This window comes from Papaver somniferum, chromosome 11, assembly GCF_003573695.1.
Source record: "Papaver somniferum cultivar HN1 chromosome 11, ASM357369v1, whole genome shotgun sequence".
NCBI lineage: Eukaryota > Viridiplantae > Streptophyta > Magnoliopsida > Ranunculales > Papaveraceae > Papaver > Papaver somniferum.
Window position 1 is genome coordinate 9,325,288 of NC_039368.1, and position 17,780 is coordinate 9,343,067.

Here is a 17,780-nt window from a genome sequence, read left to right on the forward strand (position 1 = left end):
CGGACATTTATTTTTCTAGTAAAGGGCAAGGCCTGGCCATACAAGATAAGGGTTCGGATTTCATCACCGTTCTCTTCTTGCCCGCTTTAGGAACACGTAACCTACGCGAACCTAAGCCTAAAATTTTGACTAGAACGAGACCGATAGGGTAACGAGCTTAACAGGAAAGTCATTCGAAAAATATTGGTTACTCTTTTAAGCATACTTCGAAGTTCTTGACGGTTTCTGTAAGTTGAATGCGTGACTGCGCCGCCTTGTAATACCGGTGAGGCCTTGGGTATCAAAGCTCCACCGAGCTTCCCTCGCCTCTATTCAACTTACTTAACTCGGATTGATTCCAGAGGGGTTTGCTTAAATTGTAACGAATTCCCGTTCGAAGGATTAGAAGCTGGTCTAGAAACAATCTAAGTGGAGCCATCATGCTTTTTGTTTGCTAGAAATCAATAGGTTTGATTTGGTTGAGTCGGCCTTGATCTGTGTTTGCTTACCCTTCCAATTTAGAAAATTCTATTGTATGCCTGAACGTAAAAGAGACGCACTAGGTAGATTTGTTAAAGAGAAACCTAGTAGTTCGAAGCGTCTCGATTACCTTAATCTAGAGAGTCCGACTTTTGAAGAGTCTGTTTTTGAACGTCCTTTGACTGAGGAGAGAATCCATGTTGCTCCGATAGCGCCAGAAATGGCAACTTTGAAAGCTTTGTTGAATCCAACTAGGACTACTCGTCCCTCATGTATCAGGTTAGCTGAGACGGAAGCAACTTATGAACTTAAACCTGGGACCTTACAGCTGCTCCCAATCTTTTTAGGGAAAGAAAATGAAAACCCCTATTTCCATGTTAGGGACTTTGAGGAAATTTGTAGTACCCTCAGGATTAGAAACCTAGATGATGATGCTTTGAAACTTAGGTTATTCCCCTTTTCCCTGAAAGATAAAGCTAAATCGTGGCTATATAGTTTGGCTTCCGGGTCAATCGAAACGTATGAACAACTTACATCTGCCTTTTTGAACAAGTTTTTCCCTAGGCACAAAACATCGTCTATTAGGACGCAAATCTGCACGTTTTCTCAACAGGAGGGAGAAACTTTGTATAGGTATTTGGAAAGGTTCAATGATTTATTAGCCCAATGTCCTCATCATGGTTTAGAGAAGGTTAGGTTAGTTCAGATCCTTTATGAGGGTTTAGATTATCCCACCACAACCACAGTAGAATCTATGTGTACTGGTGGATTTGAGAACCAAACAGTTGATGACGCGATGACATATTTGCATGAAGTCGCCGAAAAGACCCAACAATGGGAAAGTAGTAGGGGACCCCAGAAAACAATTCTTCTCGGCAGAGGAAACGTTAATAGGGTAGAAGGAGGCTATGAATCAGATGCCAAAATTGCTGCTATAGCGAAAAGGTTAGAAGCTTTAGAAGTGGGTAACACTAGTGGTAGATTGGAGCCTTTTTGGGAAGGCCAGAATAATGAAGAGCAAGCCAATGCTCTATATAATAACACTAGGTTTGATAATCGTCAGAAGTTTGACCCATATTCAGAAACCTATAATCCTGGTTGGAGAACCATCCGAACTTTTCATGGTCTAAGGGCCAGAGTCAGGGTCAGTCTAATAATTCTAATGCTCCCCCAGGTTTTGGCTACACTAGGAATACATCAGGCCCAGAAAATAAAAGACTAGCTTAGAGGAATCTATTAAGATGTTAGCAAAAACTCAGGAAATGTTAGCACAGAGCCATGTTAGTTTTCAACAGGAAACCAAGCAGAATTTTCAAACTAATGCTCAGAGCCTTGCTAAGTTAGAACTTCAAGTCGGCCAAATAGCTAAGACCTTAAGTGAGAGAGATAATGGTAGGTTCCCTAGTCAGACTAATCCCAATCCTAGAGGAGTTCATGAAGTAGGTACAAAACCATCGAATCAATTGAATGCTATTAGAACCCTTAGGAGTGGTAGAATAGTAGACAATCAGGTAACCATGCCCGATAGTGAACATACTGTAGTTCACCCCTCAGGACCACTAGCTAAGGAAACTGATAAAATTTCTGATGATGCCAACTCAGTTCCTGAGAGGTCTGATTCTGTGCCTAGAGCCCCATTTCCTCAGCTATTAGTACCAACAAAGAAGGAATCGAACTTTAATGACATATTGGAGGTTTTTAAGCAAGTTACCATAAACCTTCCTTTATTAGATGCAATTAGGCAAATTCCTGCTTATGCCAAGTTCCTTAAGGATATGTGTACGCGAAAGCGAAAACTTAGCGTCCATAAGAAAGCCTTTTTAGCTAGTCACGTAAGTTCAATTATTCAAAACACTACAACTCCCAAAGTACAAAGACCCAGGTTCCCCTACCATTGCTTGTACAATAGGTAAACCCGGGTAGAAAAAGCTTTACTTGACTTAGGAGCCAGTGTGAACCTACTTCCGTACCATGTGTACTTACAGCTAGGACTTGGTGAAATGAAACCTACTCAGATAACACTGCAGTTAGCTGATAGGTCTGTTAAAATTCCTCGAGGTGTTATTGAGGATGTCCTTATTGAGGTCGACAAGTTTATCTATCCAGTGGATTTCGTGGTCCTAGATACAACCTGTCCCTGACCCAGAGAACCAGATACCTGTGATTTTAGGTCGCCCGTTTTTAGCTACGTCGAATGCGATCATTAACTGTCGAAATGGTGTGATGAATTTATCTTTTGGTAATATGACTATAGAGATGAACATTTTTAATGTCAGTAAGCTACCTTATGAGCTAGATGACACATGTGTTGAAGAGGTGAACATGATAGAAGCCTTAGTTCAGAAGTCATTACCAAACATTTTATTTGAAGACCCATTAGAAAGTTGTCTATCCCATTTTGGTTTAGATTTTGATGACGATAGCACTATTGAACAAGTGAATGCTCTATTAGATTCTACCCCTGTGTTAGACACTGATAGATGGAAAGCTAGGTTCGAACCGTTACCAGTTTCTGAGACTACCCTAATTCCTTCTTTAGAAGAGCCCCCAAAGTTGGACCTTAAACCACTACCCGATACTCTAAAGTATGTGTTTTTAGGCCCATCTGAGACTTTACCTGTGATTGTAGCTTCCGATTTGGATAGTGATCAGGAAAGTAGGCTAGTAAAAGTACTTCAAGACAATAAGGAAGCTTTAGGGTGGACTATAGCAGACATTAAGGGTATAAGTCCTACTGTGTGTATGCATCAGATTCATTTAGAGGAAGACTCCAAACCTTCTAGGGAGATGCAACGTCGACTGAACCCTAACATGAAAGAGGTAGTTCGAAAAGAGGTGCTTAAGTTGTTAGATGCGGGTATTATTTACCCAATTTCAGACAGTAAGTGGGTCAGCCCTGTTCAGGTTGTCCCCAAGAAATCAGGTATCACTGTAGTCCAGAATGATAATAATGAATTAATCCCAACCCGAGTGACCACGGGATGGCGTGTGTGTATTGACTATAGGAAATTGAACAAGGTCACAAGGAAGGATCACTTTCCCTTCCTTTTATCGACCAAATGCTAGAGCGATTAGCTGGACATAGTCACTATTTTCTTAGATGGCTACTCCGGTTATAATCAGATCGTTATTGCCCCAGAAGACCAAGAGAAAACCACTTTTACCTGTCCCTTTGGTACCTTTGCGTATAGACGCATGCCTTTCGGGTTATGTAATGCCCCTGCGACTTTTCAGCGTATGATGAGCATATTTTCTGATATGGTAGAACGGTTTTTAGAGGTCTTTATGGATGATTTTTCAGTGTTTGGTTCATCTTTTGATGAGTGCTTGCATCATTTGACATTAGTGTTGACTAGGTGTAAGGAAAAGAATTTAGTGCTTAATTGGGAAAAATGCCATTTCATGGTTGAATCAGGAATTGTCTTAGGGCACATCGTTTCTTCAAAGGGTATAGAGGTAGACAAAGCCAAAATTGACCTTATTAAGACTCTACAGGTCCCAAAAACCGTAAAAGATATTAGGTCATTCTTAGGGCATGCAGGTTTTTACCGTCGATTCATTAAGGATTTTAGCTTGATTTCTAGACCTCTTTGCAATTTGCTTGCAAAAGATGTTAAGTTTGTCTTTGATGATGCTTGCTTAAAGGCTTTTGATAAGCTTAAAACTTTACTCACTACTGCCCCGATAGTCCAGGCACCTAACTGGAACCTACCCTTTGAAATTATGTGTGATGCTTCAGATTATGCTATAGGCGTTGTGCTAGGTCAGCGAGAAAAAATTACTCCATGTGATTTACTATGCTAGCAAAACTCTGAATGATGCCCAAATGAACTATACAACTACCGAGAATTGCTAGCCATCGTGTTTGCCTTGGATAAGTTTAGATCCTATTTATTAGGTTCTAAGATCGTAATCTATACTGATCATGCTGCTTTGAAATACCTTTTGTCTAAGAAGGATACCAAACCTAGATTGATTAGATGGATCCTTTTGTTACAAGAATTTTGTCCAGACATTAGAGACAAAAAGGGTGCAGAGAATGTGGTAGCAGACCACTTGTCTAGGCTAGTTGTTAGTTCCCCTAATAATTCCCTTCCTATAAGGGATAGTTTTCCTGATGAACAATTGTTCTCTGTTTCCCAATCACCTTGGTATGCAAATATAGTGAATTATCTTGTTACTGGTCGAATGCCTCAACATTGGGGTAAGCAAGATCGTTCTAGGTTTTTAGCCGAGGTTAAGCATTTCTTTTGGGACGATCCTTATCTGTTTAAGTATTGTCCGGACCAGATTATTAGGAGATGTGTATCTGAGAGTGACCAGTCTAGTATTATCTCCTTTTGTCATGAACATGCATGTGGGGGTCATTTTAGTGCTAAGAAGACTGCTGCTAAGATTTTGCAGTGTGGATTTTACTGGCCTTCGTTGTTTAAAGATTCCCATAGTCATTGTGTTTCTTGTGAGCGTTGCCAGAAGTTAGGAACCATTTCCCGTAGAAATATGATGCCTTTGAACCCTATTTTAGTGATTGAGGTCTTTGATGTGTGGGGCATTGATTTTATGGGTCCATTTCCTATTTCGTTTGGTTATCTTTACATACTTGTCGTGTAGACTATGTGTCTAAGTGGGTTGAGGCGGTTCCGTGTAAAACGAATGACCACAGGGTCGTAGTCCAGTTTTTGAAAGAGAATATACTTACACGTTTTGGTACGCCGCGAGCTATAATTAGTGATGGAGGTTCACACTTTTGTAATAGACCGTTTGCTCTTTTAATGAAACAATACGGTATTACCCATAAAGTAGCAACCCCATATCACCCTCAGACTAGTGGTCAGGTAGAGGTTTCCAATAGGGAAATTAAACGTATTCTAGAGAAAACAGTTAATCCAAATAGGAAAGACTGGTCGTCGAGGCTTACTGATGCCTTATGGGCTTACCGTACTGCGTTTAAGACACCCATTGGAATGTCACCTTATCGTTTAGTATTTGGCAAGGCATGTCACCTGCCTGTTGAGTTAGAGCATCGAGCCTATTGGGCTATTAAGAACTTAAACTTTTCACTTGACAAGGCAGGAGCTCAAAGAAAGCTCCAGCTCAATGAGTTGGACGAGATTCGTAGAGATGCATACGATAGTGCTAAGGAGTATAAGAACAAAATGAAACTTGTGCATGATAGGAATATTTTACGAAAGTCATTTTCTCCAGGTCAAAAGTTCTTCTATATGACACTCGTTGCATCTATTCCCCGGGAAGTTGCGCTCTCGATGGACCGGTCCTTTTGTGGTCCGTACTGTTTTTCCTCATGGCTGTTGAGATTGAGACACCAGATGGTAGTAGTTCTTCGAAGGTTAACGGTCAGCGATTGAAGCCCTTTTAGAGCCTTTTCCTACAGGTGATGTTGAGGAGGTCCCTCTGGAGGACCCTGTTTACCTTGATTGACCATCGAGGCGATTTTGTATGTTGTATATTATTTTTGTAGGTTTTTGGTTACACTTCACCCAGGTACTATCTTTCCGACTTCTCTCTTTACTATTTCCTCATGTTACTTATATTTTTGGTACTGTTCTTTAATTAGAAACATTGAGGACAATGTTAGATTTAAGTTTGGGGGTGGGTAGAACTTTTTGTTACCTTTTCGTTGCAATAAATAAACTCCAGAGCCTAGAAATTTATCCTATTAAGGATGGCACTACCCAATCTAAGTGGATGGAAGCATTTTGGTTGTAGGAGTTGAGGACCAATCTGATTAGATGGAAACATCTAAAGAGTCTATTCATAAAAGCACAGAGCTCAGGTGTTAGAAATAACATGGTAGTTTCGCCATATCTCATTGAGTCCTTTTCACTTCTTTTTTATTTTTTTTTTTTAAATATGTTTCTCTAAGTGATTAGGTGGGGCTCACGATTCAAGTTGTTACCATTGCTAGGGTGAAATAGAGTGATTGAGATAGCCATAAAAAAAAAAAAAAAAAAGAAAAAAAAGAGAAGAATTGAGACCAACCAACTGGAATAAATTCAATAAAGTCGACCACTGGAACCCTTGTATATGCCAGTTGTGTTGACCTAGAGTTAGGATTATCACCACTGGTACCCTTGTATATGCCAGTGTGTTGATATTAGTCAGACCGTATCTCAGTCCATTAGGATAGGTTCATTATGGCAGTGGCCTTCAGACAGATATGAGAAACACCGTTCACCTTAGTCAACATCAAAACCATCTATGTTTTTCTATATTCATCTTCTTAATCTATCCATGTGATTTGTTTGATTCTGAGTTTGGATGTGACTATCTGAGTAGAGCTCTGTCACTTTATATGAATTTTAGTATGCTTGAGTGCGAACTCGTGTACATCAATTGGAATTTCACATCAGAGTAATTCCTCCTGTAGTCAATAAGTAGGGCATACCTCTGGTAAGCCCTCCAAGGTTCTGTGTGGATAGCTAGGGTCTGGAGTATAAAGGTTTTGTGGGTATATCTCTGGTAAGCCCTCCGGAGACAACACTCCGCCACTAGAGTAGGGTTTAAAGGCTTATTGCATACGCTAAATGCAATCGACGATGCCTGCGACAGTGAGTTAGGATTTTATTTATTTTATTTTTGCTCGAGGACTAGCAAATAATAGGTTTGGGGGTATTTGATAGACACATTTTTGTGTCCGATTGTCTCGATTCTATATATTGTTAGGGCTCATTTTTGTACTTATTATGGTGTTTTATTTATTTGTAGGTATTTTTGGCCAATAAACATTTTTGGAAAAAATTGGCTCGAAAAGTTGTCGGAAAGCACCCGGAGGACACTTGCTATTCGGACCCCCGGTTGGATAAGGGGACCCCAGGACACCCCTTAAGGACTGCTAAAGGCACCCCTACTCTGGATAGGGGCGCCCCCTTTCTTCACAAATTCAAATTTCAAATTTGGCGGGAAAACAAACCAGCATGCATGTAGATTAGGGTTCGCATTCTTGGAAGATTTAAGGAGATTCAATCTCGGATTTTTGTTGGGCTGGACTTCCTAGAGCATAACAGGGTCGGTATATGTGATTGGATCGAATGAATTGGGTTAGATCGACAGAAGGAAACAGAGGTGTTGTGGTCACGGGTTGCTGTTGGAGTATTTTTCGACAATTCAGGGAGATTAAAGGCTAGAAAAGCTTCCCCAACATTCGTAGTTATCTAATAAAGAGTTTGGAAGTATTGGGAGAGGTCAAATACGCGTGAAGAGAGTTTGGCAGAAAGAAAACTCCGAAACTTGCTGTGGAGATAAACCAAGATTTTGGGGGAGATTTAATCGAGCTGTGGCCTATAAAAGGAGAGGATAAGTCATATAAGGTACGAAACCTTAGGAGAAGTTTAGAGGAGAATAGAGCTCCAGAGATCGAGTTGCAGGAAAATAAATATATGTTGCTTGCTGAAGAGGAAAACACGAAGAACATTGACGCACAAGCAACTGTCGCAAAAACTATCGTTGTTTCACAACAGTACCTATGTGTCGTTCATCACAGTGGTTGCATTAGGTCTTTAGCTACTATTTCTCCCTGTAACATTGCAACACCAACAAACTGTTGCGAATCGTCTGTATTATCACTTTTCATCTTTTTAATCATCTTTTGAGCCATAAACAATTATTTTGAGATCATGATTAATATGAGGAGCTAAACCCCATTGCTGAGGCGATAGAGGAAGCTATTTTTCCAACAAAAAGCGGTACAATCTATTTTATTTAATTTATTGCAATTATTATTATGATTATTTGCCTTGAACTATTATTGAATATGATTTTTATTTGAGTGATTGTGATCTATTTTGATGGAGTATGCTTAGTTTATAGACTCTTGATGCTTCATACTTGGTATTTACAATTATTACTTTTGAAAATCTATTAGTTGCAATATTTTAGAATCAAATTAAACGAGAAAATTGCATGAATATAAATATTGGACCAAATCACTTTGAACTTGGAAAATAGTGGAATCTTAGCCTCATGTTCTTTTAATATTGATACCAACTTTGTCAGTGTTTATTATAATTATTAGTGATTTTTATTTAGTTTTGAATTTAAGTCTAAAGTTATCCTTCACAAGTTCGAGAATGAATCACTTTTTACCACTATCTGCAATATTTTCCTGGCATTCTCTTAATGTCTTCCCTTTCGATTTTTATCCTCATATATCACCATCTCGTGCTTACCTCGCAACAATGCCACTGTTACGTGCTAAGCAGGGGACTTAATGTTGATGGTGGTTTTTAGTTCAGGGTTAAAATTGTAAAACATCGCATTTAATGTGTCGTCACTCTGCAAAGAAACAGAGCCATGTAAAGTGATGAGTGTTAAACCTCTCCACTGGTGTATTTATTGAGCAACACATATGTTCACATGAAATTTATCCAGACTGGTGCATGTAGCAACAATCCCAGACTAAGCAATTGATCCTCCATGGATTAGTAGGTGCAAAGTCCGACCCAAAATCAGAAAGAAAGGAATAAAGGAGCCGCGGAGTAGGAGCAACAATGAGAGGAAGCATGGCCATGCCTGCCGGCGCCACTTGTCCACGCCCCATGCTACCCAACCATCCCTTACTCATTTGTCGACCAATCAGGCCGCCTTAAACCTGCCACACTCCCATGAGTTGTGGCTGGGCCCATAATTTCCGGCCCTATTCCCCATCGACCAATCAGGTAGCATTAAACCTACCACGCGCACCAAAAGGGTAACCACGCCCATGCTTGTCCGGCTCCCTACTTTCATTGACCAATCACGTTGCTCTAAACCTGCCACAGCATTAAAAGAGGTGGAAATTGTGTCAAGAGGTTGCCATACTAAGTTGGCTTCCCAAAACCATGCCAACATGCTAACGGCATGCCAAACATGCCCAAAACAAACATGCCAGGTGCACATGCCAAACATGCCAAACGCGCATGCCAGGCGCACATGCCAAACACGCATGTCGGGCGCACATGCCAAAAGCATACCAAACGCACACGCCAAACCGGCATGCCAAGTGCACATGCCAAGTGCACCACTTACCGCGACAACATGCCAAAACTTGCCAACCCACTCTCCGAGCGTGACCAGCTTCACAATGGATTTCAATTTGGCTAGCCTAAACCCTAGGCACGTCCATGATCTAATGGTGGTGGATGAAACCCTAATTTCTAATTATGGCCCAAAACTATGCCATCTCCGGCCCGCAACATGCCGCAAGTCGCATGGGCTTAGTAAATCCTAAAAAAAGGCGCCACACCATGGCCACTCGTGGAAATATTTGAACCTTTGACCGTTTTTACATGGTGGCCTGCCTATGGCTCCTCCGACATGACTCTGGCATCACAGAGTCATCATTTGTATAAAATTCCATACCGCTTCCACCTACCGCATGCTACATGCCATATATGCTAAATGGGGTTTCGACATGCCAAACCCTAATTTAGGAAAAATTACCGCGCCAACCGAGCCAAAAAATGTTCCACGGAACATGGGGATCAATGTGGCCATTAAAACTGATGTTGCCACACCACGTTTGAGTCTAACACCAACGTGCCAAAATTTCATTGGCCATGGCTACGCCAGTCACTCCACCACGCCGCTGGCATGCACGAACTATGCTGGTCATGTCGCAATGCCACTGGCGTGCGCTAAAGGCGCCACTGTACCATTATCAGGCGCCAACAGAAGGTAGCCATAATCAACGGTTACCTTCCTCATCATATGCAATCTCAGCCATCCAAGTCCGCCACCGAGCTGGCAGACTGATGGTAAGTTTTAGGAGACCAGCCGCCTAAATCTAGTGGCCATGGCTACGCCAGGCGCCACTTGCACCACCGTGCCACTGGCATGCACGAGCCATGCCATCCATGCCACATTGCCACTGGCGTACACCAAAACGCCACTGCTCCATTATCATGCGCCAACACAAGGTTGCCATAATCAACGGCTACCCTTCCTCATGAGATGCGATCTCAGCCATCGAGTTCGCCACCGAACTGACAGACTTGTGGCAAGTTTTAGGCGACCAGCCAAGACGAGCCTAATAGCATCACATGCTGTTTTCTTGCGGTAAGCCTCTTGATTTTAACTTGCCACACGTAGTAAATTTCTACATTTTTTCCACGAAAACACTCGAGACATCAAACATGTCACAAACTGGGGGATGCTCATCAGGGTATTGGTCTGGCGGTTTACAGTGTGCGGCGTGCAATACGCCCGTTACAAGAAAGTGTCATAAAGTGGGGCGGTTAGTAATGGCAAGAAGTAATGGTGTAAACAGATCCACCTACTTCATTATGGAAGCATAATTCCTGACGTTACACTTTACTCTTCCAACACTCAATCGTTTTCACTTCCTACGAGACCAGGTTACGTTTTTATTACGACTTGTATAAATAGTTTTCACCTATTTATCACCAAAAAACAAGTTTCGGTTGGAGAACAATATAGTATCCAGAAATCACCTGGTAGTTTTCCATTCTGCTAGCCAGTTCTACTTTCTGATACAAGTCATAAATAAGCACACTTTCAGGATCAACGATTCTGGTCTCAATACTTTCTTCGCTTCCCTCCCTAAGACCAACCCTTCTCCTTTACTTTGTGACCGAAGCAAGCCTGGAACGGCCATTTCTTGGTTTAGTCCAGGATTGTACAGATTGATCTCTCGAATCAAAAGTACTCACGTGCAGTGCATTGTTTAGGGTATAGACTCGTTTCTCATCCACACATACAAAATTACCAAAACCGGCAGAAGCAGTTTTCACCCACAAACACTATGATGCATGGTTTAATGAATTTGTATGTTATTTATGTTAAGAAAATATTTTTATACGCCTTTGGTAACCACTCTTGGTGTAAATCCGTGCGAAAAAAATTGATCCTACCTTCAAGGGCAAAGATTGTTTTGGCAGTGTTAATCTTTATTGGTTTTATATATTGCAATTTGTTATGGGATATGTGTGTTTGCGTCCGTGAACTATGATTGTCCCATACGTGGTCAAAAGTTATCTCTTTCATACGTCGATATGCAAGTATTGATAAAAGATTGAATGAAATTTTGACAAACAAAAATTGAACTTATTATGTCATTATGCAAATAATTTATGGAGATAGGATGAATTTTTGTCTACAAAAACCATGTCTATTATATATCGTTATGCAAATAATGATGAAAATAGAATGAATCTTTGTCTATTCCGCAGTATTGATCTTCCCTGATCCATTTTTTATGTATATACTGTGCGGCTCCGTAAGTTCTCTTATGTCGGGCATGACCAATTGAATTGATCACACTCTTGTGGTAATTTAGTTGTGTATTCCGATTGAATTAATCATGGGTTTTCTTGTGGTTAATTTAATTGAGTATTTTTGGATTCAAATTCATATTCGTATGTGATTTTTTATGTCCAAAGAAATCCTTCTTTTCTTATGAAATTAAGGTTGCTCTTGTTGTTCTTTCGGGAATGACATTTTATGTGGGAGAGTTATTAATTGAACTTGTGCTTAATTGCCAAATCTTTGTGGGGAGTGCGGCTGTGGAATATTATAGGAGTTATCTTGTATATTTATAAACTTTTTGATGAAAGCATTTAGCTTCAGCTTTATGATTTCATCTAAATAAGTTGATATGTGCTTGATTTTGGTCATGAAATGTCTCTTTGGAAATTTCATTAGGATCCCGTTTTCGTACCTTTGCCAATTTTATTGACAAAAAGGGAGAGAATTAATGTGTAGTTCACACTACAAATACATATGGTTTTCGGATCATTATGTAAGGGGGAGTGGTTTCCATGTGAGGTGGAGTATTGACTAAGGGGGAGTAATACATATCACCATAGCATTGTTCTCGAAGTTGTGATACAATTGAACTTTGATATTGTATAATAATACTATGACACTGTATAACAATGATTGAGAATTCTTGTTTTCTCATTGCTATAGCTACGGATTTTCAACAATGATGATGCTAAACTTACAACCTTTGGAATCATTGGAGTACTTGGAAGTGACGAAGATTTCGAGTAATGTTGAAGATTAGGCATGTGGAGTAGGAGCTACAAAAGTTTATTTATCTATTTTTGTATTCCATATGTATTAATAGTTTTTTCACTAAAATTGACAAAGGGGGAGATTGTTAGAGCACTACTCTGTCGAACTCACATGCGTTGCTATCTCAAGCATGTTTATCAATGTTAGTGATCAAAACTCTAAGTATTGATTTCTAGTCTACTATAGCTAAGTCTCGGACTAGGATATAAAGTGTAGTTGAGCTCAAGAACTCCAGGGCGATCATCATACAAGACGAAGAACTACTCAAGGAACTGGTGGAACTTCATCGACTAAAAGGTATGTGGAGATTTGAAATTATATATCACTTAAAAGTATATCTACTCTATCACTTATGTTGAGACAAAAGTCGTTTTACTATATAGACTTTGATTATACACATTTGCTATTTCGAGTCGAGTTTATCTCGCCTATCTATTTCTCGAAATATGTGTTGGTAAGCTTTCTCTTTGGCCAAGTTCATCTTTACCTAGTGACGAAAGTCATGTTAAGTTTCAATCACTTAAAAATGGCTTTGACGAAAAATGGTTTGTGAATAACAACTATATAACGTCCTCTAAGAATGTTTCAATGATTGAAATGAGAGTTTAGAATATATAACCATTATTGGAAATAAGCATTGTGTGGTAACACATATATGTATAAGTCCTTATTCCTTGAACCAAAGTATGCGTACTTTGCTGATCAGGAAAACCAGAACAAAGTCCGCGAACCCAGTCCGTGGACCCAGTCCGCAAACTGTCGGAGGTTCTCGTCCCGAGAAAATCTGCTGCAGTTTTTGAATTGTTTACAAACTTATTCCGGGTACATAAGTCCGCAACTCAATACGCGTACTTAAGTTGGTTATTTCTAGAAACGATTATTCGTGAAATTATACTTATATAAACTAAGGAATGAAAGTTTGCAAACCGTGGATATAAAGTTCATGAATCCATTCGAGTGAATCAAATCGTTTTTGCTTTGATTGTGTCTTGTACACTTCTATAAGATCTAAGCAATTGAACACCTCTCTAACTAGTTCATTTGAGTCATTTGAACTAGTTATGGTGAAGAAGAATATGGTTGATATGAAAGTGCTCATATGGATAACCATTTGGTTAACTATTGTTGAACCAACGAATGTACATGTTTGGGTACGGTTATACAAACGTAAAATCGTGCCTTTCATTTGTGTATAACAAGCTAAGTTTTTGATCTCACGGTTGAAAGATATTAGCTTGAATCTAATCAGGTTTTCATCTAATGGTGAATATTGAATGCTTTGTTACTAAGCTAACATTGATTGCAAACTCTGATTTAAAAGACTATATAAGGGAGAACTCTAGCAACGGGGAAACCTAATCCCCACACCTCCTGAGTGATACTAGTTGTATTAGCTAGAGTCGATTCTCCTTTAACCTTAGGTTTCTTTGAGACCCTGTAGGTTAACGACTTGAAGACTTCATTGGAATTGTGAAGCCAGATCGATAATACTTTCTTGTAGTTGCGTGATCTGATATTGTTGATTCTATCGTGTTGAGTACAATCGTAACGATTGGCTTGTGATTGATATCTCTGGTAGGCAAGATATAAAAGTAATCACAAACATCTTCGTTTCATCGTTTGTGATTCCACAATATCATTTTTCGTTGCATCGATTAAGATTATTCTGAGGTGATTGATAATACTAAGCTGTTCTTCGGGAATATAAGTATGGTTTATCAATTGGTTCCTGTTACCTTGATTTACCAAAAGACGGAACAAAACTCGTAGGTATTTCTATGGGAGAAAAATTTATCTATTACCATAGACTTTTCTGTATGATACAATTTTTTTTATTAAAGTCTTCGACTTTGGGTCGTAGCAACTCTTAGTTGTGGGTGAGATCAGCTAAGGGAATCAAGTGCGTAGCATCCTGCTGGGATCAGAGACGCAAGAGAATAATTGTACCTTGGATCAATGTGAGATTAATTGGGGTTCAACTATAGCCTAGACCGAAGTTAGTTTGTAGTAGGATAGTGTATGTAGCGTCTTAATACAGTGTGTGTTCAATCTGGACTAGGTCCCGAGGTTTTTCTGCATTTGCGGTTTCCTCGTTAACAAAACTGTTGGAGTTGACAAACTACTTGCGTGAAGCTAAGTTCGTGAACTCATTCGCGAACCGGCGAAGTTCTCATTCCCGAGAATTTCTGCTGGAGTTTGTAAACTCTGCCCGGTAACTTAAGTCCGCGAACCTAGTCTGCGAATGAGAAGTTTATATATCTGAAGATGATTTCTGAACTTGAACTTAAAAATATTAAGGAATTTAGTTTGCAAACCGTGGCTATAAAAGTTCATGAACCGATTCAAGTGAATCAAATCATCTTTGCTTCAATTGTGTCTAGTGTAGTACATGAGATTTCCTTGCAATTGAACAACTCTCTAACTAGTTCATCTTGAAGTCATTTAAACTAGTTATGGTGAAGAAGAACATGGTTGATATGAAATGCTCATATGGCTAACCTTTTGGTTAACTATTGTTGAACCAACAAGTGCATACGTTTGGGTACGGTTAATAAACCTATAAGCGTGCATTGTAAAGTGTGTGTAACAAGCTAAGTTTTCGATTTAACGGTTGAGAAATATTAGCTTGAATCTAAATCATGTTTTCATCTAACGGTGGATATTGATTGCTTTGTTACCAAGGTAACTTAATTGCAAACCCTGATTTGAAAGACTATATAAAGGAGACATCTAGTATTGTGCAAAACTAATCCCCACACCTTACGTGTGATACTAGTTTGCGTGCTAGAGTCGTTTCTCCTTAACCTTTGGTTTTCTTCTTCTAAAACCAAGTTAACGACTTAAATACTTCATTGGGATTGTGAAGCCAGACTGATACTACTTTTATTGTAGTTGTGTGATCTGATCTTGCATCTTCTATCGTACGAGTACAATCAGATTGATTGGCTTGATATTGATATCTCCGATAGGCAAGAAATAAAAGGTAGTCACAAAAATCTTCGTCTCATTGTTTGTGATTCCAAAACATCTTGTCTCGCTACCATACGATTAAGATTGTTGTGAGGTGATTGATAACTCTAGGATGTTCTTCGGGAATATAAGACCGGATTATCAATTGGTTCCTATTCACCTTGATTATTATCAAAGTACGGAACAAAACCTTTAGGGTTTATCTGTGGGAGACAGATGATCCTTTGATAGACTTGTCTGTGTGAGACAGATTTGTTTATTGTCAAAGCCTGCGATTTTGGGTCGTAGCAACTCTTAGTTGTGGGTGAGATCAGCTAAGGAAATCAGGTGCGCGGTTTCCTGTTGGGATCAGAGGCGCAGGGAGTACAACTGTACCTTGGATCGGTGGGAGACTGATTGGGGTTCAACTACAGTCCAGTCCGAAGTTAGCTTGGAGTAGGCTAGTGTCTGTAGCGGCTTAATACAGTGTGTGTTCAATATGGACTAGGTCCCGGGGGTTTTTCTGCATTTTCGGTTTCCTCGTTAACAAAATTTCTAGTGTCTGTGTTATTTCAATTTCCTCATTATATTGTTTTATCTTTATAATTGAAATAATACAGGTTGTGCGTTTAGATCATTAATTAGAGTAATCCAACCTTTGGTTGTTGATTGTCATTGATTGATCCTTGGATATTGGTCTTTGGTACCATCCAAGTTATTCCTTGTGTTTGATTAAAGACTCGCTGATTTCTATTAGCTTGAGTAAATCAAAACAAGAGAGAGATATTAACTCCTTGAGATACTTTTACCTAGATTGAGTCTGACTGTCTAGTTGATTCTCTAGAAAGTATTTCGGAGTTAGTCCATACAGATTGTTAAGCGAAATATTGGGTGGTGTTGTTAGACCCCCGCTTTTTCAGTTCTTCATCTTACAAAGAATTAAAATCTCAGGTCTAGATTTTCTTACATCAACATCTTCCAAATTCATCTTCAACAAAAGTTTTTTCATCATAATTAGGTTGTTTTCTGCAATCTAATTTTTTAATCAAGATTGTTGTTCTTGATTCCTGATGCCGAGAGAGTCTGAGCGTGTTCGAATCCTCTACATCAAGGTCTAGTTAGGGCAAAAACTTAAAGTCGTTCCACTGATTTGATTCAACAGAAGATTGAGAAGTTGTTGGTCTCAATTCTTATTTCAAGGAAATCATCAACAAGGTGTTGAAGAATCTTGTGTTACTAATGATGTTTCTGAGTTGAGTTTCGTATTGGAGTTATGTTGATTCAAAAGGTTTGAGTTCTCTTTATCTCATTCTTGCTGCTTATAGAGTTTAATTTGAAGTTTTTATGGAGTTATTACGGAGTTGTGGTTACTGATGGTTCTTAGTGTGAAGTTGATATTGATCCTGATGCTAGTATTGCAACGTCGTCAAGAGGATTAAGCATGTATTTTGAAGCTAAAATTCAATTTCAGGGTTTGAGCTCTTAGTTATTTCAATTTCCAATTTGGTTGTTTTGGCTTGAAATCTCTTACCTCATCAACTACAATCTGAGTCTATGCTGGTAATCTCCAAATTTATCTTTAGATTACTTTAGTTTTAATCTCATGTGTTCAACTTCTACATCACTATCTCAACAACAGAAAATTCCATCTTCAAAAGATGTTTTCATCGTATCTAGGTTTGTGGAAACTAGTTTTTTGATCAAGTCCTACTTGTGTTGATACACGGAGCTTCTAAATCTGAGCATGCCTATCTCTGCTACACATTGTCTAGATTAGAGAGAAGCTTAATTTTGTTCCATTTGAAAGTGAGGAAAATGTCCTCTTAAATCGTGGATGGGCATTGACGAGTGTATGAAGTGAGTGTTCTCTCCACTATATGTGCTTAATTTGCTTGTTATCAGTCCACCCATTGGTGTTAGTTTTGGTGCAGTCCTCGTCATGTGTGAGATCATGAGTGAGTTAGCTTGAGAGTTTAATGATGAAACTGAAGATGCTTTGACATTTGTGAGATGTATTAAGTACAAGTTGATGTTCTCTTTGATGAGTCTGCACTTAATTCTGAGTGTAGCCTGTAATCCTTTATCCTTTACTATTTTTACTTCATTATTCAAGTTTTGCTTTTTTCAAGTGAATAATTTCTGGTACTTTCATAAGTACTAGTGTGTTGAATAAATCAAGGCATCTATCAATCTTGCTTATATGTTGATGTCCTTCAATCTGATGCCCTCAACTGCTTATAATGTCATTGATGTATGCAAGTTAGTGGTGTTGGCAATGTATTTGTATGAGAATGCATCTTACAAGCTCAAGCAATTGAAGTGCAAATAGTTTTTCTGTG

General features: G+C 39.2%; 1 pseudogene; it reads right to left on the bottom strand.

Annotated features, from left to right (window-relative positions):
* Nucleotides 1-1,043: 1,043 nt before the first annotated feature.
* On the bottom strand, nt 1,044-1,143 carry LOC113325470 (annotated as a pseudogene).
* Nucleotides 1,144-17,780: the final 16,637 nt, after the last annotated feature.